Source organism: Trachurus japonicus, chromosome 18 (assembly GCF_045865225.1).
Source record: "Trachurus japonicus isolate A0001 chromosome 18, Traja_1.0".
In the NCBI taxonomy this organism is placed as follows: domain Eukaryota; kingdom Metazoa; phylum Chordata; class Actinopteri; order Carangiformes; family Carangidae; genus Trachurus; species Trachurus japonicus.
Genome location: NC_140924.1, coordinates 24,347,422 through 24,372,089, shown reverse-complemented (window position 1 = coordinate 24,372,089; position 24,668 = coordinate 24,347,422). Strand labels below are relative to the sequence as shown.

Below are 24,668 nucleotides of genomic sequence, written 5' to 3'. Positions count from 1 at the left end.
TGTCACTGATTTAATTAATGTTTCACTTGTGTAATTACTAGGATTTTTTTCTTCACTTGCCCACCACATTCAGCCATGAAATTATTCCATTGACTCTCCCTTGATTATTACCCATTCTATTCATTTTCCTGTCAACTGCTCCCCCACCCCCGAAAGATACATTCAGAAAAGGGCAACTTGACACTCCCCTGTTGGATGTTCCTATTTTCTATTATGCAGCGCCGAGTCGGGGCTCCACTTGGCTGCACACACAGGTGTTGCTTGTTTTCTCTATGTGGGACAAACTGTAGTTTTGGCCCGCAGAAAGCTAATTGCTTATCCTCTGAGAGATGGCAGCACCTGGTGTGTGCTTGTTTTTCGGAGAAAGCTAATGTTTTTCTGCCCCATGCTGACAGAATGGTAGCAAACTGTTATTTCTATCATGGCCACTGACAATTGAGCAACTAGCCCACAGGTAAGTGCAGCCAGCCACGGTGACAAGAGGGGGAAAAAATGGAGAAATCCTCATGTTTGCCACAATGCTTGAGTGTTTGTGTGTGCGTGTTAGGTTTTTTATTATATTTTGTGTGTGTAATGAGCCGTGAGCTTGACATTGCTCAACCTCTAACACCAACTGAGGAGATAACAACTAATAGTGCATTTTCATTTCCCTCTACTTTCAAAAACAGTATGTTTGGTATGTTTAGGGCGATAGGAGTTTATGATGTGGAATTAAAGGTACAGTAATCAGTGCTGAGGACTATGACACAAGTTCAGCATACCAAAGATATTGAAAAGTTATGAAAATGGAAATTCTACAAGGAGCGATGACGGGAGACTATCTTTGCTGTTGAGTTCAAATATCTACAGTCTTTCTCTTCAGGTCTGGGCAATGAACAGTTAACTGAACAGTTAGTGAGATAACTTCAGGTTTAACTCTAGATTTTATACTTCTTGCTGAGATAAATTGATGAACTCACAAGTCTCCAGATCAGGTTTACTATAAAGGATCAGTTAAAAACAGTCAAACTGTTGACCAATCAGATCACTGGAAAGATTGGATTATCCATGAAAGTCAATTTTAGGTTCAGTTAAGATAGATAATGAAAAGGTAGTACTTGCGCTTTGTCAGGTTTTCACCCACGGATCTGTATTTCAAAGAAGGTTCGGTATTTGATGCCTATCTCTATAACACATTATAACCATACTTATAAAGCAATTATAGCACTGTATAACTATAGTTATAAACACTCATAAATGATTATAGAGCATTATAACTCCAATATAATACTTGACCTTACGTCAAATAATACGTTTATAAGCCAATTAAAACTCATTGCAACTATATTTATAATGTATTATCGATGTGGGCATTGTCAGCGAGTTACTAACAATTATAACATATTATAAAACCTGACCTTATAAGTCATGATAAAATGCTTTATAGTGTGTTATGATTATTGTTATAAAGCATTATGATCATTTATGAGTGTTTATAACTATAGTTATACAGTGCTATAACTGCATTATAACTCATAAGTATGGTTATAATGCGTTATGGAGATAGGCGTCAAATAAAGTGTTACTGAAGGTTATAACTTTTTGTTAGGGTTGATTTGGTTTTTATTTCCACCTCTGGTAACAGATCTGATCATGTTATATTGTCAATTAAAGAATATGTGTTCAGTTAAAATGTAGTTATAACCTTTATTTTGAAATTAATAAGTGTGTAAACTCTCCCCTTTTTTGTAGAAGTTCTGTTTTAAAACCATATTGGACATTTTAATGTAAACTGTTTTGGTCCTGTCGGGCTGCAGTAGGAATAAACTGTGTAGCAGTAATTTGACTGGTCAGTTGTTGACATGTTTTGATCTGATCCTCTGAAATTATCCAACTCCAAAGCAGGTTAGAAGTTCAGCATGAGGTGGTGATTAACCCCAGTGACAAGTTACCTCACTAAACTCAAACACTGCTGCTTCATACAGGCCTCAGTAGAGAGGTTATTGACATTTGAACTCGACAGCAAAACAGTGGTCCTTCAGAAGCTCCACACGTACACAAAGGACGGCTGGATTAGATAAAAACAGTATTGTGGTTGAAATTGCTTGTTGAAAACCAGCAAAACTTCCAGTGTTGTTGTGATGCTTGAAGTTAGGAAGTCAGAGGAAGGAGCTTCTGTAGAGTCATACAAAGGTGCTCGTACCTGAACCTCGCCCATGCTCTGTGGCTCCACTGTGTGTGTGTCACATCTGTGCTCTTCAAATGCACTTGAACGCTGTTTGTGTAGGACTTTATGGAGTGCAATCCAAAAAACTTCAAAAGCCTCCACCAGGCGTGGAAGTGGCCTCGGCATGTGACGAATTGCACCACTTAGAATGTGTGGAGCCACTGGCATGACACACATTCAAATATAAATGTTAAAGGTACATACAGCAGTTTGACCACTAGATGTCGCCCAAGCACTGGGGATAATGTGTGGTTTCTCTGCAGTAGGGAGGAGATGGAGACTGAACTGTTCAGTCTTCTTCATCCAACAACCGGCCTCTAAGCCATTTCTTTGTCTGGCTAGTCAGATTCAACATTAATGTTAATCTTATGTCATTTTACATAGTGGTTGAGGTCATTTGTACATCCCACTGTGATAAATATTTATCTTGTCAAATCCCATCAGCCCTTGTCAGCCTTTCTTCATAGAACTAGCAACTGACTACCACTTTATCCATTTTTCCTCTGTTAATTCAGCTGTTGCGTTTAAATATTTATGTTCTTATTCGCCAGACTTGCTCGAGCAATAATCTGTCACCGACTTGAAACACATGCATTCAGCTTTTTCTTCCTTTTCTTTTATTGGTTGCAAGCAAACATTTTATTTAACCTTTATATATCTCGGTTGACTGAGCACCCTAGTCCAGCCGTGCCCCTGCTTTGCGGCCACTCAGTCACACACAGCACCCTGTGAACGACCCCACAATATTAGTGTGTAGTGACTGTGAGTGTATAAAGAAGAGAGAGAGAGAGGGAGCGAGACCAGGGAGAGGGGGGAAAAAAAAGAAAAAGAAATTGAGAGCGAACCAGGCAGAGCTGCAGACAACAATTTATTCAATGCCATGACATCTCCCGGTCGATTCCCCCCCTCCACAGCCACATACAGTAACTAAAGCTTCAAATTCCAGTAAGGAAATCAGGGTGACAAAGTCTCTCCACTGGCTGGTCCATGCAGATAGCTTTCTTGTTCACATTTACTTCAAGCTTTAGTGGCAATGGCTATAACAGAATAAAACCATAGCAGGGTAGGCAGCACTTCTGCTGTTACACATGCATACATTATACACACACATACACACATACGAGCACGCAGTCTCTGAGGAATAAAAATATAAAATACTATAGCTGTATATCCTTGATCCCTACATTAGAGTGCAAGTCAGGATGTAATGTCTTGAGATTCTGGGTCTGAGCCAACGTGAAGACAAGTTAACCACTGCAGTGTCTCCAGGGTAATTTTTGCAGGGCAAAAGGGCATATCTATAATATATCCACAACAGGAGAAGCTGGGGTTTCTATACTGAGCTCATTAAAGCTGCTTATATTTGATTTCATGCCAACTGCCTCTACTGTTATAGATCCCATGTTACTCTGCTGGAACATCACATAACTGCATCCCAATTTGTGCAAAACTAAAGTCCAACGACAACAGTAATATTTATCATAATGATCAGGAGTAGATCAATCTGCATTCTGAAGCACTAATGGAGCACCACTCATACTCCATTAACAAACGCTATTGATTCTCCTCTACTGTTTCTCTGTTTGCGCTGTTACGTCTGCTGAAACTACAGTTTGTCAGCTGTTGACCCTTCTGACCTTTTTATTTCTGAAACTTTAGAGTGCTCTGAGCAGCTTAGGAAGTGAAGGATCAGCCTTGTGTTTTTTATTGCACCATTTCCTGACCCTGCCCTCCCCACCTTAATGCGATGAGAGATGGTAGCGGAGCAGAGCTCCCTATAGCCCTCAGCTCTGCTAAGGTCAGGATGTCAGGGCGATGATATCTGTTTGGAAAGTGGCCTTTTCATGAGCCCAACAACACCTACTCTTAGTGGAAGATGGGATGAGATTGGGCATGACATATGGCAAGCATGTGGGGCGCGGGTACTCCATCTGCTAATGTCATACCCTTTGGCCTATCCACCTGAACGTAGGCGCGCCAGAGTCGACCAAGACATGGCTCCAGACTGTTTCAGGGGAGGCTCAGTCAATGGCATTAAATGAAATAACCGTCAAGGAGTCGAATGGAACAAAGCAAGTAAAGGTGGCAGCTTTTTCCATGAAGGTTTGTTCGTGAGGAGGGAGAAACAGATGAAACATGACAGTGCACCTGCTCTCTATTGATGTATTGCCAATATTTTACCGCAGTACCTGTTGGGCCTGGTTCTGGCAACCAGAGTGTGTAGTTGAGGTCAGGGAAAGGGTGGTGGTTCTGCTTAAAGCAGAAGTAAGTGATATATTTGTGTTAATATAAGTCTTAAAGCAGAAGTAAGTGATATATTTGTGTTAATATAAGTCTTAAATAGTTATATCTTCCGATAGCAATCACTTACATAGAGTGTTTGGACTGAAACACGGGTCTGTCAGTCCCTCTGCTCTGCTCTGAGCCGAAGAGAAAACATTTATCGTATCCTACAGTTTTTATCCAATGAGGAGAGAGAACGGCATGCAGGGCTGTGTGTGCAGCCAAGGGACGCCGTGAATGTGGTGACGTAGCGACGAGGACTGTTATGGTGCGTTCAAGGAAACTCGTATTTTTCCGACCGTGAAGTTGTACCAGTTCGATCTGGTACGAGTTCACGGGTCAGAAGTTACGAGTGGCCGTTATAGTGACTTTCACCGGTAAAACAGGTCGGAAAAACACGAGTGGGTTGCCTGGAACGCTACAAAGTCGTAAGTTGTGACTTGAAGCTGTAATTTACGATTTCAAAAGCCTGCCTGGAACGCAGCATTAGCGAAAACGACCGGACCACTTACTTCTGCTTTAAATAGTTATATCTTCCGACAGCAATCACTTACATAGAGTGTTTGGTCTGAAACACGGGTCTCTCAGTCACTCTGCTCTGCTCTGAGTTGAGGAGAAAACATTTATCGTATCCTACAGTTTTTATCCAATGAGGAGAGAGAACGGCATGCAGGGCTGTGTGTGCAGCCAAGGGACGCCGTGAATGTGGCGACGTAGGGACGAGGACTGTTATGGTGCGTTCAAGGAAACTCGTATTTTTCCGACAGTGAAGTCGTACCAGTTCGATCTGGTACGAGTTCACCGGTCGGAAGTTACGAGTGGCCGTTATAGTGACTTTCACCGGTAAAACAGGTCGGAAAAACACGAGTGGGTTGCCTGGAACGCTACAAAGTCGTAAGTTGTGACTTGAAGCTGTAATTTACGATTTCAAAAGCCTGCCTGGAACGCAGCATTAGCGAAAACGACCGGACCACTTACTTCTGCTTTAATCAAAAGTTTAAGACTTCACTCCAAGTCTTGGACATGATGGAGAACTCTGGTTTTCCTGTTTGAAAGTCTAATGCTTGTCTCTCTCCACCACTCTGACATGCACAGGACTTGGCACTGGGTGGAAATTGTGCGGTGCCAGCTCATCCAGTATGAATCTAAATCCTAGCATTACTGGGCTGCTCAGGAAATTACCAGATATTCCTGCAGTGAAAATGTGGTACTGGGCCAGGAGGGCGAGAAAGTAGCAGCTGTTAAAGGCCCTCGAAAACCATTTTCTCAACCATAATTTTATTATGAGCAATATAGTCTGGATGCATTATTATTTACATCTCCTTGCATCTTAATTTACTGCCAATATTTGCATTCCATTTTGTTTCTTAACACATTATCTGCAGCTTTCAGGGGCTTTAAGATGGAAATGAGTGTAGTCTGAGAGCTCTACAGAGTAAAGTAGACAGCACTTAGCTTGTGTAACATTTCATTATATCTCACGGTTATTTGTGTAAAGGTTCCCTCTGTCATTATGATCAAATATTACAGGCAAATATTTGCATTATAAAAAAACTACACTACATTTAGGGGAATTCATATTATATATTCTGTGTTTTTACAAGCGGTGCTCTCATAAAGAATATGCAACAAGTACTCTTTTGCTATTCATACCACAGTTTTATATTTCTGAGCTTCAAAAAGGTAAACAGGGGTGGTGGAGATGCACCAGGTGCACGCTGTATTGATGTATCTGTGGGCATGTTTAGGAAAATGCTTGAGTTTTCTTTTCCAGTTTATTTTGCATTAGTGAAAAAATCCATCTGTGTAAGAGTGATTCAGACAAACAGGGCAGTGCCTAAAGCTAATGAGGTGAGGTGAGTGATAATGGTGATTTGACCATATAGTTGCCTTTAGCCTTTGTTCCACTTTGTCTCTTTTCTTTGGGTAAATTGGCTTTAACCCACTGGTGCACTAATGTTTTATGCAGTATAAAATGAGCAGAAATTGATCTAATCTGCCATTAATGTTAATGATTGGACGGTTTTCTGATTTAAGCTAATTTGTTTTAATATTCCTTCACTGAATTTCTTTTAATCACTGACACTGGAGGATGGCATTCTGATGAAATTCCTCAATGGAGTGCATAGTAACACTACCGAAGCTTCCAAATTTCATCAACTCCAATCTGTGGACACACAGTAAGACTCGTTGTTAAACTGGACGGAAGCCTTTTTCCAGGCTTGAGTAGAGCATAATGGTAGCAATCTGCACTGTGCTGTCAAGCCTACATTATTGTTTACAACCTGCTCTGCCTGGCAGAGTGCCATGGATCACATGGAGAGATGTTGCAGTGCTATCAAAATGTTACTACTACTAGAGTAGACATTAGCATTGTTTTAGCTGAACCCCAGCTGAACTGCAGTGGTTTGACGTCTCATTTTTCCTGTATTGGTTACATAACAGAACAAAAACAGGTATGACTTAAAGGGATAGTTCAACATTTTGGCAAATTGGCCCATTGCCATAATCCCTATAGTCTTAGGAGTAGGTTCGTTACCTTTAATTGTCGGTGCAAGCTATTTTTAGAACAGCGGAGCAGAGCCGTGAGCTGCTCAGAGCTATGCTACGGAGGCTAATGGGATCAAACTCTTCAAATACACAATCCAACAACTCCAAAACACTCCCGTGGACAAGTTGTGACCTGCACATTCGCCACACCATGAATAATAACGGAATGTTACGAGACAGAGTTAAATTAATGATAAAGAGGTAAATTAATTTTCGGCAAGAAGTCTCTGCATTTGCCTTGAAAACAATGGGCCAATAATGGGCCAATTTGCCAAAATGTTGAACTATCCCTTTAAGGGTACATAGGATGTAATGGATAGATACGTAGATGACAACAAAACAAGATTAGTAATGAAGACATAACAATGATAAGAATGCATAGGTCTTCAATATCAGGCTGCCATGTGTGTGACTGTGCATGGTGTTAGTAAAACGTCTGAACGTGTCATAGCGACATCATAGTGTATCAGTATACTGTGACATCACTGTTAGGTGTGACTACAGGTGTAACAGTTGAAATATGGAGCGACGTCCATGAGGTTATACTGACATACAACTTTACATCAGAGTGCAGCAAAATCCAGTTTTATTTATTAATTATAGTTTAGTATATTAACACTAGGCCACACCCATCATATTTGGTGGTCACAAAATCCACAGTGCATCCACCACTGCAGTAAATAAAGCAAATATCTTCTGGTAGAGTGAAACATTTGTGTGACACATAATAGCAGCTAACATTGCTCATACGAGTAAAAAAACAAATCCTGCGGTATCAAATTAATTGTAAGAGGCAAACCGAGATAGGGAAATCAATCCATGTGGAGGCATGCACAAAATCGTATTGATTTTCACTTAGTAGTAACTAAATATCTCAGTATATTTTTTCCAATGGCCTACCCCCCTAACTTATAATTGAGTTATTTTCCAGCTAAATGAGTTTGGGACTTTTTATTTAACAATAGCACACTGATGACTACTAGTGCCAAGGGGTGAGTAAATTTCCATCCAATGCTGTCGCAGAAATGAGAGCCCCCGCAGACACAGATGCACATGGGTGCACACATGCCTTCACAGATGCATGCACCACTTGATACATATTGTGGGCTGACAAATGAATCTGAGATTTTAGCGCACACACACACACACACACACATTCAATAGAGCAAATCTGCGAAAGTGCCACCTGCCTTAAGTTTCAGCCCTTTGCTTGTGTCATACTCCTCCACCATCAGTTTTTTCATCACCGTGACGACTAAAATGCAGCAGGGTTCACCATTTCTGCGGCAGACTCAGTACATGTGTTGAGAGACGGCAGGTATTATGGCCATTTTGAATTTGAATGGATGATTTGTTCAGGCTGTGTGTTGTATTGAATTAGGTTCTTATCTCTCACCCCAGCTATCTCTGACTTGTCTCAGAGCAGATGGCTCTCCTACTTTCTCACTGAATCACAAATATTGAATTTGAATGAGTTTCCGATCACTCATTTAAATCATGAGTCACCGAGTCCACGCTCAGCCAAATAGATGTCAAAGATGGATTTGCAGTCGGCAGAAGGAGCTGCCCTCAGCATCCACGGCATCCTGCCGTTTGGAAAGTTTAAGCATGTAGCAGAGTTGGACTGTATGAAATTTATTTTGGAGATGCACAAATTTGGATTTGATTTTTTAAAGGCAATTTAATGCTCTGATGGAGGACGGTCCGTTTTTATTTAATGTTCATTTTATCCTCCAAAACTCCAGGCCAAATGTGATGCAATGAGCCAATAAGAGGGGTGTATTATTAACATAATGCCTTGGATCTGTGCACCCTCAGAGACTGGAATGCCATTTGATATAGATAGATTCATGTTAGGAGCAATCATCTAGTTCAGCGATGGACAACAGCAATTAATTGCACATTTCCCGGCAATTAACAAGTTTTCATATAATTAACAGTTGTCTGCATGCTAGTATACTGCAAAGCATGAGTGAGGAAATTTATAGCCAGTAAACACACTGGATATATGCAGCCCTCTTGGCAGTTGCCTAGAAGTACCGTGCTGTCACACACAAATCATCTTTAGAAGGCAGGGGCAAAAAAAAAAATACATACACATAAATATCTGCTCCATGGATGCAAAATCATTTAATTTCCACACATTTTATCATATTTTGCTCTTTGCATGTTTTAATGGAAATGAACCAAATGCCTCTTAAAATGTTAAACAGAAGTGACCTAATAAAGAAGTGCTTTGAAGCCTATATGAACTTCAAAGGAATATGTAATCAGAACGTTTTTCCTAAACACAGCTGGAATGGAATGCAGTGTGCAAGAGGGTGTTTGTGTGGGAACACCCCATGCGTGGTAAATTGTATATGTACACACGTCTACTAATGTTTATATTACAATGTACTGTGACCTCCAGCTCTGTCACTATGTATAGTGTTAAAGGTCCCACATTATATAAAGTGGGAGCCCCGTGTCGTTCTGATTATAAAGCAGGTCTAGGTTCTGTTTTATTACTGTGAAAATATCAAAGCCTCAGTCCACAGAAAAAAAATACATACAGCCTGGATTCAGAAACTGAGCCGTCAGGACTTCTCTAACTTTGTGATGTCACAACTAAGCAATCAAGAGTGTTTCTTCTATGTTTGGCTCACCATTCTGTTAGCGAGAAGGCTGTCAAGGGACATGTAAAACTTTGTGGTTCTTTAAAACACCCATTGGTGTGAATCAACACTTCAAATTAAAAAATTCTGCCAGCTGAGGCCAGCATCTGTTAGACTGTCATGTAGCTGAGACTAAAATAATATGTAATTGGTTGATGCCAGATGTGTTGCTTTTTGTGTCTCTGAAAAAATGACTCTGAGCATAGGGCCTTAGTTAAGACTTATTTTATAATAGATACACTTGTGTATCTTTGCTTCCCAATTTTTTTTAAAAATAGTTCATTGTTATTCATAAACAGTGGTACAGCCTGTTTTTGACCTTCAAGGTTACATATATAAGGATATATAGTCACATGTATAAGGGCAGGACCATACTTTTATGGATCAACCAAATTGATACTGTTGATCCCACATGGATGGATGGATGGATGGTGTATACCATTACTATCATATTCACTAATTGAATTTGATAAAATAGGTATCATTAAATCATTAAAAGGAAGTGCTAACAATGCAGTATCACAATCCAACTCCATCATAAGCCCGTATGCTTTAGTCATCAGAAAAGGCTGTAGTACATTTTAGATCAGTAAACAGAGCATTCCCTGGTTTGAGGATGCAGGATAGCAGACAACACCAAACCCTTGACGTCATGTTAAACAGTTCATTGAGTTGCACCAGATTGTATTAATTATATGCATTTGAATACATTTCATAAGCAGTTTTATTTGATGCTTCTTTATAGCTGGTCAAAGCAGCTCAAAGCAGCTCAGAAGAGAGACAATCAGCCAAAACATTCCTCCATTCCACCTAACCGCACAAATGAGCCAAAGAGCTGTTATTGCCAAGTACTCACAAATGAAAGGGCAACACTCCAGCTGAAGGGCATGCTGGGAAGGTGATGAACCGTGGTTGTATGAAAACAACTGACCTTACAAAGCTTAGTCTTGTATCATTTATTTCACTGTTTTTTAAAGCGTTGCTGTATTCCGATTCAATGTTCAACAGCCTAGAAATCTCAGCGACTGTCTCACTGTCAAAGGCCCTTTCCTCGCCGTTGAAGCCAACAGAGAGAGAAGTTTAAGCAGGAGGGAGAGGGATGGTAAAGAAACCTAAATTGACAAAGCAGAGCAGGGGGCTGGCGAGCAGGGGTAGACGCTGATGACCACTGACAGATGAACGAGTAGATAGACGATGAGAGAAAGAAAGAACAGGGAATCAGGGAAGGCAGGGGTTATAAGTAATACTGAGTGGATGGAGAAGATCTAACAAGGATGACACTATGCCTTGTAGTTTTTCTATTTCTATTTACTTCCTCTTCTCTCGCCTGTCTCTGTTGAACTTAAGACACCTGAGGCAATCTGCTCACTAGACCTAACTGGCTGAGGAGATTGACTTCCCGCCCTTTCTGTCTGACAGGAACAGCCCATACCAGTGTTCCTCTGTCCACTTTTGATTTGCCAAATTATAATTCTTCAATACGAAAAGAGAAAAAAAAAAGAAATAAATTTAAGATAACTTCTCTGTCTTTTCCCCAGAGATCTGGTCAAAGCTAATGTCCTCTGGGACCTTCACTGTATGTTTCTGATTGAGTCCCTTCAGAGATACAGTTGCAGCCAAGTTATAGTTGTGATTTAAGCATGCCCCATACGGATATTGTTTGTTGTGTAGCCAATTAGTTTTTATAGCACTTACTCTGAATCTGGTTGGCACCATGTAAGCGACAGTTCAGGAGGTGTCTACTGTACTGTAGCAGGTGCTACCTATAGACTGCAAATGATGATGAACCTATAGCCACCCTGACAACACCTGAGGAGCAGTTTTGTGTGGGGACATGCATGTGTAAGAATGAATTAACAGCTGAATTATATACTCCCAACCCTAATAATTCACCATCTGTACAGTTGCCATGGAGGAGGAAATTAGCCTTTTTTTTCTCTACCATGATGTTAACATACCTATTTCTGCTTTAAAGAGAAACTATGCAAGTCCGGTTGCTTTTCCACTGTTATGCTAACCCTCCTCTCGGCCATGTGCATTTGTTTGCAACGAAGCCCACGGAAAATCAATCCATGGAGCGGTGGCTAACTTTATATAACACATACGATCTTACAACGTGTGTATTTGTGTAGTTTTAACCGTCATAAACAAAAGATTGCCGGTTCCGGAGTGCGCAGAGACGTAAAACATAAAACTACCACAGACGTTTAGTTTTGATCAAAATGCAGGTCTACTTGTAGCACCAAATGAATATTCATATCTCCAGGTCAGCTTGTCAACATGTTGATAGGTTTCCTGGCTGGTGTGAGCCCATCACAAGGTGGTTTCTAAGTCTAGTTGATGTTTCCAGGACCACCTGTTGCTAGGATGGCACACAAACGCACACATACAGTATAAAATATTAAACAAAGAGAACAGTTTGCACGTCTTTAGGGGACGTTGTGAGTTCAGTATCAAACCTCCTGTCTGTAGAAGGTGTTTTAATGCTACAGATTATTTTCATGAAAACTTTTTTAATGCCAGAAGACTTTCACTCTGATAAATAACAGAATTGAATATTTTAAGAGAAAGTAGAGCTAACTTGCTCTTGTCTTTGTTTCAGTAAATTAACATATATACTGAAAAGCTCAATAAGTCAAGGCGCCGAGGGAGCATGCAATCACTGTTTGAACAAATAAACTAAAAGTTAGTTTTCCATTCTGCTGAGGTCCTCCGGCACGGAAGTGCAGAAGATCGTTTTGCTCTGTGATCAATAGAAGGGCTTCGATCGCCCTTTGCATTCATTTTCTATGGAATTTTGTCGAACGACCAAACAGAGTTGTTGAAATTGATCAGATCTCAACAACTCCACAGAGAATGGGACCTTTGTCTTGAGCTGAGGTGGGGCTGCCTCAGGGGCACGGCCTCAGTCCACCATCAGACCGCCTGCTCCCAGCGCATGGCAGCGCCGACAGGTTGGATGTGGACTCATTACACTGACTCTAATGAGAGAACCGGCAGCAGCCTGGAGCTGTCCGAACCCATACTGCCTTGCAGGACTGATCGCTATCCCATGGGGCCATACCCTCCTAACACAGTATGCTGGGAAATGCGGTTTAAATCATAAATCAGCATTCCTCCTTCCCCCGAGACCTTTGTCTTAGAATGCGAGGTCAAGAGATGCGAAGAGCGGGGAAAAAAAGTAACATGAGGATGAATGAAAGTGATGAGAAGGCAAGGGGTGGAGGGTGAGCGTTAAAGAGGAGAGCAAGGAGGGATGGAGCGGATGGCAGCACGAAAGGGAAGAAGGGTGTTGTCTGTGTTTGAATCTCCAAAGGGAGCTCTAAAATTCTGGAGAGGAAGGGTAAAAAATGTATGATTCATTCCCCCCACTCCTCAAAATCAATCTGCCGTCCTCTCAACATCTCCCTGACGATACGTCTTCCTGTGGCGGCCATCTGCAATTCTAGAAGCTATCAGCGGCGGTTATCTTGTCATAGATGCTAAAGCACCGCCGCACCCCCACCCCCCCTCACCCCCGTACAGGGGTGAGAACAGTGGGGAAGAGAAAGTGTGTGGCCCCTGATAGCAGGCAATGAATACAAATGTCTCACAGCAGCACACACACATTTTTGCTTCAGAGAAGGCACACTCGTGCACACACACAGCCTTATCTCTGTAATTGGCACGGGGGGTCAGAGCGGCAGGCGTAGATAATCATGGCTGGGGGTCATAATCTGTTTGCCGCTCCCGTCCCTTCTTCTTCTTCTTTCATCGACCCCTCCCTTGTCATTATAACCATACACACTCACAATCCCATTACAGCCACACACACAGTCTCACCCACACACACTTTCATACTCTAACACACTTTCGGCCACCTTTTTTTTATTTTTTTTATCGGTATTATAGATGTGGCCGCACGGGGGCTGTGCTGCCGTCGTGTCAGCGTGTGACGGTGTCCTCAACTGACTGCCAAATCCACACCCCCTCACTCCTCAGTACCTCCCATGCACCCACCCACACACACACACACACCACACACACACACAGAGCCCCTATATTCCCCTCCCAGAAATACCTCTCTTCTCACACGGCGCAGAACAAAGAGGGAGCTACTTTGCAGCAGGCAGGATTTGATAGATTAAAGGTGGAGAAATGTAGGTTAGAATAGGGAAAATGGTGAGTGGGGAGCAACAATGAAATAGGGAGTGGGAAGCAGGAACAGAGCGGTAGATGGAAGAGGGTCTTGATGTAGACGTTACAGCGTTATCTGCTCATATCTTTCGGTTTTCGGCACGGCATTTTAGAAGACTGCCATTTAGAAGGCACACATACGGGTACATATGCACGCACACACACACATCATGCATACATATACACAGAAACGCACCCATCTTTCTGTTGGATCTGCGGCGATAGGCCTGCGCTCCTTTGAGATAGAAAATATGATATCTTAAGATAGGAGCCAAATGGCATTATCGTCAAAGGAGGTCTTATCCTGATCACTCTGAAGCAAAGTAAATCCTGTCTCTCGCCATAGAAACCGTATCAACTTCTGCCGCCTTACGTAACTATTGCTGCTATCTGCCTTTTTTTTGCTTTTACAGAAAAATAACAAGTCCACATGGGTCACTTAACCCTCACTGCACAATCCTCAGCCATCTCATAGATCTACATTCACCACAGCAGTGCAAACCTCCCATTCCCACACATGGTATTTGTGTTTAATAACCGCTCCGTGAATGATGCTGCAATCCTGTCTGCGGGGGGTTAATAAAAATCACATCCAGACACACACACATAAAATGCATATATAGTCTACTGTATGTGGCCTTGGCCGAATGCACACATACAATTTGCAATTTAGCCATTCCACTGCTCATTTTTAAACAAGGCACTTCCAAATCTGAAAGTCAATGAAGGCGGTTAACACAGTTACTGGTCATGAATCATGAAATAGCACCCCTGGGTCTCTAGATAAGGCATCATTTACATAGTCCTGCGTCTGTAAATTCAATTGCAGCCACACGTATAAGAAAGGGGCTGAGTTTTCTGAGTTGCAGGGAGCAGTTATTGTCACCTCTGAGTTACACAGGTCTATTAGGACGTAAGACGGTTAAAGGATAATTTCCGTTTTTTACAACCTGGACCTTATTTCTAGCATAAAATACGATCATTTTACTCACCCAGACAACTTTGGTGTCATTTGGAGTTGTTTTGACGAAATTAGCCCCAGTGGAGCGGCGCGTATATCCGTATAATGCGAGAGCACGGGGCACGCAATGCAGCCTCTAAATAACACATTATCCGCCGCAAAACTCGTTCATTTCACCAATATTTTGTTATGATACACTAGTGCTATTCCCCTCCGAGCCCGTGGTGGCATGTTATCAACATCCGGGGTCTCTAGGTTGACCTACTAACCTCTGATCTGGATGATGTCATCTCCGACCGCTGCCCGGCTCATTCTGATAATAGGGACTTTAAGCAACGGCGGATTTTGCCACGGCTACGGCAGCCGGAAATAGATCTTTGCTCCGCTGATCGAGACTGAAGCCGTTGTGCCGGCGTTGCCTGTCGTCGCCGGCTGATCTACCACGGCAAATCAAGCGTTCTCACGTTGTCGCTACAACGCGTGTCTCAGGCGAGTGAATTAAATGGTTTTCGTTGTATTTCTGAAATGAAACGTGTTCTACGGTTGATAGTGACACACTAACCCAGGGTTTTTCAAAGTGTGAGAGAGTGAGTAATGAAAAATAAACAGCTGTGCGCCACCCCCCAATCCCCCAAAAAAGAGAGAATTAAACATAGCCCATTTATTATCAGTTAGGCTACTCTGACCAAAACAATATTTGATTTGTTAAACATAAATTGGTCTTCCCTGTAGGATTTGTTTGATTTACAATCTTCTTTCTCAGCATATAGGCCTATTAATTATTATGACAACATAAAGCACTGATGAATAAGCCTAAACATTGATACAGGACTCTGTAACACAACTCATCACACATTCATGCTCTCCCTGTGTGATCATCTGGGAAGCAGACAGTCTGAGGTTGAAGTTTAGGTGACACTGTGACAGGTCACTGTACGTCTTGACCACATGTCAGCTGTTCAGCTGTAGTAGAGGAGAACTCAGCTGTTTTCAGCTCTGCCGCACATAGCGTTGTTTTTCTTTTTTTTTAGGAGCTCCGGTATATTGCGGCTTTATGAGGGAGGACACGCGATAAACTACAGCTGATCCAATGTATTTATCTGAGCTTGGTCACCGTGAGAGGCACCGGTCGCTTTTAGCTGCGTTCATATGCTACACCTGACGCTGTGCAGCACACCTGACGCAGGACAGGGCATTTTGACAGGTCTGCGCTCACATCAGCTGTGTTTATTTACCCTCACCCTGTCACGTGAGCGATCAGCTGTTTGATCTGACAGCTACCGCAGCCGCAGCATCTTGCTTAATGACTACTACGGATTTGACTGCTACGGCACCAGAGTCAGGAGAGATTTATTTCCGGCTGCCGTAGCCGTGGCAAAATCCGCCGTTGCTTAAAGTCCCTAATAATGATTCCGCTTCGGCATTCAGGTCCATTTTTAGCTCAACTAGCCGGAGCTTTAGTGAGTCCAGGTTGCGGAGAGGAAGCCTGTGGAATAGGGTTGTGCCGATTGGTGATCCAATCGTCTATCGGCGATTGGAAGGACGATCTGCGATGTTTTGTTTATCTTGCCGATTTTACACACACACACACACACACACACACACACACACACACACACATACTCGCTACATTTTTTTATTGATCCAATGCGCAATCTGTTTGTTTTGTTTTAATGAAACCGCTCCTCTCGCTGCTTCCAACAGATACTCTGTCAAATGACAGTGTTTCACCAATCAAATGCAGCCACTGGCGACGTCCAATCAGACGGAGCCAGGTAGTCATATGACCGCACACAACATCTCTGCAGTAAACAGGGTGGCCACTCACTGATATGCCACAAATAAATTACGTCCGCCACGAATAGATTTTTCGGCTTTCGGCAACGCAATAGCGCTCCGTTCATTGATCATAGTGCTCTGTCTCCGTTATAGAGAGCCTAAGCGGAAGCAGGAAGTAACGGCGCCATGGGACCTCAACTCTGAAAAACTCGCCATTCAAATGAACGGGACTGAAAATTTTATTTCGTGATCCGTTTGAATTGTGCCATGAGAAAAAAATATGTCCTCTACCTGTTTAAAACGTCACGTTTCATGCCGAGAAATCAGCCGTTTATCATAAAACGGCAACAGAAGAATGTATTTTGTGTGACGACGCTCTGCGGACTACAAATCTGGTGTCCCACAAAAAATACGTCACCAACTGACACGGGAAAGGGCGGCATTTGGTGTGTGACGTCACCTACGCGACTTGTAGTCTTTCTGGTTACGGATTCTTCTGAATTTTATTTTACAATAGTTTTACAACAAACGGCTGATTTCTCGGGATGAAACGTGATGTTTTAAACAGGTAGAGGACATATTTTTTTCTCATGGCACAATTCAAACGGATCACGAAATAAAATTTTCAGTCCCGTTCATTTGAATGGCGAGTTTTTCAGAGTTGAGGTCCCATGGTGACCGTTACTTCCTGCTTCCGCTTAGGCTCTCTATTAGCCCTCACACACACACAGACAGAGAGAGAGAAGCGCACGTGCATGACAGCATGACAGCAGGGCACGGTTAAAGCGAAACTCATACGCCGCTGCCGCCCCCCCCCCCCCCCCCCCAGAAACACGCAGAAACGAACCATAGCATTAGCAGTAGCAAGTTAGCCGTGCCGGGCAGCGGTCGGAGATGACATCATCCAGATCAGAGGTTAGTAGTCAACCTACAGGCGCAGCATGTTGTTAACATGCCACCACGGGCTCGGAGGGGAATAGCACTAGTGTATCATAACAAAATATTGGCGAAATGAACGAGTTTTGCGGCGGATAGTGTGTTATTTAGAGGCTGCATTGCGTGCCCCGTGTACTCGCATTATACGGATATATGCGCCGCTCCACTGGGGCTAATTTCGTCAAAACAACTCCAAAAGACACCAAAGTTGTCTGGGTGAGTAAAATGATCGTATTTTATGCTAGAAATAAGGTCCAGGTTGTAAAAAACGGAAATTATCCTTTAATAGAGCGTCTTAGCTTTTGCATAACTCAGTGGAGACAATAGCTGCACCCTGCAACCCGGAGAGGTGTAATATCAGTGAAACCAGTGAACAATAGCCCAACTGTACAGTGCATTGCATCAGAATACACTGAAAACCACCATTCCCATGTGCATTTGCATCATTTTAAAAGCTTCTGTGCTTTCAGTTCAGTTCTTTCATATATATATATATAACAGATATTTGATTAATTCAAGCAAAGTCAATATTAGATATAAATGCAGAAGAAAAGTGTTAAAAATATTGATTCCCCAAATGAGAATTGTGTTTGCCTGTGCACACCATGACTTATCTATTGTATAAACGCTGCATAAAATTTAAAGATATTTTCAACCTAATTGAAATGACGTGCCTGAGTCTGTGATTAATGCAGTTTGAATTAATTAAGAACATTCAGCAGTGTGCCCACAGCTCCTTTAACACCGAGCTGTGAAAAGAAGTGTGGGTCTCTAATCAAAGGGAAACCAGACTTTACCAAACAGTCAGAAATGGATGAAAAATTGAGAATCACCTGCAGACCTTGATTCATATTTCACATGAAAGGCGTGTATCATCTATTATATCTATCTTCTAAACGACGATCCTTCATGAACAAGCACCTTTTCAGCTCCAGAAGTAAAGCCGGTCAAAGTCCCCATGAACAAACTAAGGACTTATTTTTAGTGCCATGAATGCTGGCAATGTTTTCTTATTCTCAACAGACTGAATTGTGAAATTATATCTCTCTAAAGTAGATACCTCCAGAATTTATTTCACCTTCACCTTATCATCTGACTTCATTTTCAACCTTGCAGAACAAAAAACACAGTTAAAAATAGATGCCAGTAAACACTGAGCTGATTAAAAAAACACAGACATGTCAAGTATGAAAAATAAAGTGTGATGAATAAACCAGAGACTCCACATGCTCCCTTAGATTACTAAATCTGGGGGCCATTTGCACAAAACATTTCATTCTCAAAGTTTGAAATGGTCACTGTAGCGTTTAACATTTTTTCCCCTTATCTTAGGTCATACTGGAATTAAGGAATCGCATTCAAATAGAACTACCCCAACTAGTTTATTGTGATAAATTGATAATATTGTTAGAAGTGTTGCATACAAATGTTATATGACCAGCATGCAGAATAATTGTAATGATCTGACCAAGGAAGCCTTCTTTAGAAATTTTGATGTTAAGCAACTCCTTAAGCTAAGGATAAATTACATGTTAACTACAATCCCAACTCTGTCTTTTCAGCCCTGTGATAGCTGAGCTTTATCATATAGTTCTATATAATAAAAAAATTATAGCAAAATTCCAGTTCAGTATTAAGATAAATTATGCTTTAGTCTGGGTTTGATGAGATCTGACATCCCCCGACTGGCTTATCATGAACACTGTGTTGGTCCTAAGGTTAACAAATGATAACGTGCTTCTTTCTGCATGAAGAGATTTAATTAAATGTGAATTTATTTAAAGGTCATTATATTTCTGTGTTACAAACGCGGACAGGAGATTACACTACATATATAAACCAGGGCTTCATAAAAACATCTTATTTTGCCCACCATCAGTAACCCACATCTTTAATAGCTGAGATTCCAAGGAAACGAGCTGAGGAGGCCACAGTGTGATAAATAAAGCCCACAGCCTGCTGCTTTGGTTTGTGTGTTAGAGGAAAGCATTATACCACAGGGAAACACTATCAGCATTAATGCCTTCTCAGAAAAGCATTATGCCAGAACACTGTATTCACTTAGTTTATCATTTCATGCTGTGTTTCTATAAGCACTCAGAAAATGTATTGGAATATATTAAGGGTCGGTCACCATAAATACTTTCATCTTTCAATTTACAATATAAATATGGTATTTAAATTATTTCTATAATTTACCCAATCACTCACATCCAACCATCATTACCATTTATTATCCATTTGAATTGATTTTTATCTGATTAGTAATTAGCTTTCTGGCGTTGCTGACCAGTGAGTTTATGGCAGTTTTTCAAAATGATTCAATCAAAAGACGCTAAGAAGAGGAACAAAAGACAATGGCTAAAATTATATTAATTATAGTGAACAACATAGATTTCAGTGCATGGACCCAGCAGTAAGCGGATCACCAGGGAAAGTGGTTAGAAAATTTCTCAAGTCTTTCTGATTAGAGCTTCAACACTTGTGGCGGTGATGAGGAAGGGAGCTTGACGATGGGGCCATCTTCATTAGAAGAGGGGAACGTCTGATCAGGTTTGACTGATTGGAGATGGTCAGTCATCCACAGCTGATGTGGTGAAGGGGTAGAGGGAGGTCAGGAAATGTTCCCTGTGCCGAATGGAGCCAGGGAGAGAGAACACGTTTAAAGTTTGGCAGCTTACAAGTGATTATTCCTGAAGACAAGGATAAGCAGGTGGAGCGTAGAGATAGCAGGAGACAGTGTCTGAAGTCAGACGTCATGCACAAAAAGTGCTTGTATGCATGAGTGGAATATTACTATTGAACTGTACGCATCGTCTCCTCCATCTCCACCTCTGAATTGTACAATAAGGACAGAAACATTTGTTTGTTGTGCACTGATCGTGTCACCAGCCTAGCCACCATGGTGTACTATGTCAGATAGTGTTTAAAAGTGAAGCACCTGTGAGATCATCTGCAACAGAACAGTTGTGAATGTTATTTCCTACAGTTTACAGTAATTCCCCAAATGATCCACAGAGCAGAAAATTAGCTCTCTTTCAAATGGAAATCAGACAGTTATCTGCAGTGAAAAAGCCGACACTGAATCACTTAAAACTGAATGAATAAACATATGACCTGCATATTTCTCACTCACTTCCCACCTGTCAAAAAGTATGTACATATATATTTTTTCAACTTTCTTTATTGATTTTCCTCATTTTGAACATAAAACATAACAGACAGTAATACATACACCATACGCATACACGTACTTGTTTAAATATAAAGGTCGTTCAGGTTTATTAACCTATGTATCTCAAAATGAAAAATAGACAGATGAAGGAGATTAATACAAACAAAAACAAGATTATACATAAATATATACCCAAACACTCACCCCCCCCCAAAAAAAACCCTAAACAAAGACAATAAAATAAAATACAAATTAAAGTTCTTTCCTTCTATTGAGGGTAAAGAGCACTTCTAAAACTTGCCATCAGACTATGTGTTGTGGTTAAAATAATCAATGAACGGCTGCCAAATTCTATAGTTAAGTTTATTTTTGTCAACAAAATTTTGTTCGTCAGTCTCCTATAGCAGCAAAGAGCTAAGTGTCAATGAATAATTAAGTATTTGCACACATATAAATAACTTTCTTTCCTGATTATTCATTAAGAATCTGATTTTCTCCAGCTCTAAATGTCTCATTACATCTGTCATATTTTCAATAATTTGGCTGCCTTTAGTTTCCATTTAAGTAATATCAATCTTCATGCAAGTAGGCTAACAAACAAAACAAAACAATGTTCCATGTTGCTTTTCGTCATACTTGAATCAATAATTCCTAGAACTGCCACCAATTAATAGGTCCATGTGAAATATTTGATAGAGTCTGAAAGATATTGTCCCAGTAAAATATATACAGTGTATACACATACATATATATAGTCTTTGTTTCTGCATTGTTAAATCATTTCCGTTGCCGGGGCTCATTTTGGAAATATACTGTATTAAACCACACTTTGCCATTTGCATATCATGAGGGATTTGACACACACCATTTTGCACATGGCGTCCTCAATCTCACATTAACATTTATAAAAGACCACGGTTAGCATGTGAGAGCGGCACCGATCAGGGGGGTGGGGGGGTTCGGTGTCTCAGAGTTGTGCCCCCCCGTCGTCCAGACACCAGTTGACTGGAGTAATCAACTGTGAAGGTTATGGGGAGCAAACAGCCATTAACCTCCCAAACACAGGCCATCATCACCATCTGCAGAGGACAGAGGGAGGGGTGTGTGTGTGTGTGTGTCAGTGTGTGTATGAATGAGAGCGAGTGCCAGGGCTGGTTAGTGTGATATTGGAGTGTGTGTGTGTTCTCTATTGCTTTTTGATGGATAATTTGGACTGTGTGTGATCGGGAGAGCGAGGTATGGCCTCACTTGACTAGAGAGGATTGTGTGTGTGCAGTTGTGCTTTCCGCGTTCATGTTTGTGTGTGTAGTTTCAGACCTGTTCTAATACACTCTGACATTTCTACTTGTTTATTCTGATTTGTGGGGAAAATCAGGCCGCGCATCCAACTCTGTCCACCGATCCAATCAGTTCTCAGCGCGCGGTATTCCCATATGGCGGTACAGTATGGCTGTGCCTGGCATGCACCGGGCCTGTGACCGCCTGTTTGACATGCCACTGCGTCGGCTGGTGTGATGCCATGCTGAACCGACCCATCTGCTCCAGCCCCCGCCACCCCACACCTCCTCCCTGAGCTGGCACCAGGGAGAACTCATTGGAGGCAAGTACGAGGAAAAAAGGGCATTGGACCTGGGGGTCTGGCGAGGCATGGCATCCAAGAAATCCTCCCTCAACCTCTGCCCTCCAAACAGCCCGGCGCATAAACAAGGGTGTGATGGAGTGTGAGGCTGAATACACTTATGAAAAATGGATAAGCTGTCCACCTCACAGGCTGCAGAGCAGTTCCCCGACAGTTGAAGCCTGGTGGAACATGCCATTATATAAATGGGTTTTTCACATCTGACTGGTCAGTTTTGCTTTTTGAGTCAGTGACAGACAAATTAAAGCGATTAAAAAAAAACCAACTAAAAATCCTATCATTAGGATACAAACCTTTTTTTTTTTTTTTTTCAAATGATGCAGTTTTACAGTGTTAGCAAACAGGATGCGTTCCTCGTGATGATGCCAATTGGCGTCTCTTTCTCATTATATCATGGGATAGAGGTGTATGTGCTGTGGGTCGGGTGTGGTAGCATAAACACTGCTCTTATGTGTGGGTACTTGGCAGTGGGTGTGAGTTCCTATACCATCATTGAAATTTGGACTTTTCAGACAGGAAAAAAAAAAAAAAAAGATTCACAATGTATTTGGAATTCCATGCCACTGCATTTATCATTGGTGAAATGCAATGATGTACCATCAGGACAAGCAAGGGAAGCAGGACGCATTCCTGTCAAAGCTGAAAATAGATATTATTGATTGATAGGGAAAGGGGATTCAGCGCTTCAAATCGAATTTAGATTCCTGTGCAGTTCCAGATCATCCTGAAAAACAAGGAATTGATTGTTTAGTTAATATCATCATAATCAGCATAAATGTTTTGCTCCATACCCTCAACATTTTAAAAATTAAATGTCTGGAAACTATAAACTTATGCCCCCTTGCTCAGTTTCCCATTTCTGATTTAATTATTATTATTAATGTCTCAACTATATCTATTTCTATGTTATATTTTTTTTATGTCATGTTTATTTCAGCATTTTAACCAAGTTTGCTTTGTTGTTGGTCACTATCAACCCAATTGGCTACCTCCTATTTCATGACTAAAAACATACAATGAAATCAAATGCATTTGAATTCATTGTAATATGGAGGTCTACAACTTGGACATTTTCTTTTGCGACTGTGAAATAGTTTTAAAGTCATTTGGTGTAAGGTGTAGGTGCCAACAAAGCATCCATTCCATAAACACATCATGTGTGAAAATACGTGTGATGATCTGGAGCTGGGGTGGCTGATCAGTGTGTATTTCAGAGCACTTCAGGGGTCCCCTTCAGTACAGCAGTAAGATTTTGCAGTATTTATAGGATTTGTTCATTTGGGTGGGAGGAGAGCACTCAGCCATTTGAACTTAAGAGGCAACATGCTGAGAGGCTCTGTTTAAAAAAAATCAATGGCAAGTCAAGTGGATTCCGAGGAGATACAGTTCAGGGGGGTGTTTGAAAAGCAGAGCTACCTGGGGCCCATCAGCTGTCGGTGAATTTATGTGTGTTTTTATGAAAACGTGTGCATTCGCAGACTGCGGTTTACAGTTTACAGTGCAGCAGCAGAGTCATGAGAGAGTGAAGGAATTGTTCTGTGAGGAGAGGAGTGACAGAATGACAAGGAGGGAGTGTGAGTGTGAGTGAGGGAGGTGGGGGCGTTCCCCTTCATTAACAGCGCTAAGGAGCCATGCCAGGAGCACAGATGGTAGAGGAGAGAGAGGGGCATGAGGTTGGCACATTAACAGCAACACACATACACACACGCACACTCAGACATTTAAAAAGGCGTAAATCCAAAGAATAAGTCCTCAAAGCTCAATATGTTTTCTTAATAATCGTGATATACAGTACAAGTATAGTAAACACGCACTTTCACATATTGTAGATATTGGTCTCAAGATCACCTGCCCACACCCACACACACATACACACACACACACCGTGATCGAGCCATCCTGTTGTGTTCCTGTGCCAGTTTGTTGGCCGGGAAAGTGTCCATGCTGACGCTGCATCTCTCTGTCTTTTGCCCCCCTCTAATTCTGTAACTAACACACACGCACACATACACACACACGTTTGTAATGCTATCTTTGTGAGGACACTCATTGACATTGTATTCCCTAGCCCCTTACCCTAACCTTAACCATCCAAAACAAATACCTAACCTTAACCATAACTCTTAACCTAACTTAAACCTAATTATAATAACCTAGTTATTATAGAGTCTTGAGAAAGTGAGAATTGGCCAAGATGTCCTCACTTTCCCAAAATGTCCTCACTCTGATGGTTTAAAACTCAAACAGGTCCTCACATGTATAGCTATACAAGTACACGTATACACTGCCATCCCACAAGGCTCTCTTTC

General features: G+C 41.6%; 1 protein-coding gene across 7 annotated transcripts in view; it reads left to right on the top strand.

Moving 5' to 3' along the window:
• The window catches only part of nrxn2b (neurexin 2b), a 773,301-nt gene that overhangs the window by 343,018 nt on the left and 405,615 nt on the right, over positions 1 to 24,668 (top strand). The window lies entirely within an intron of this gene.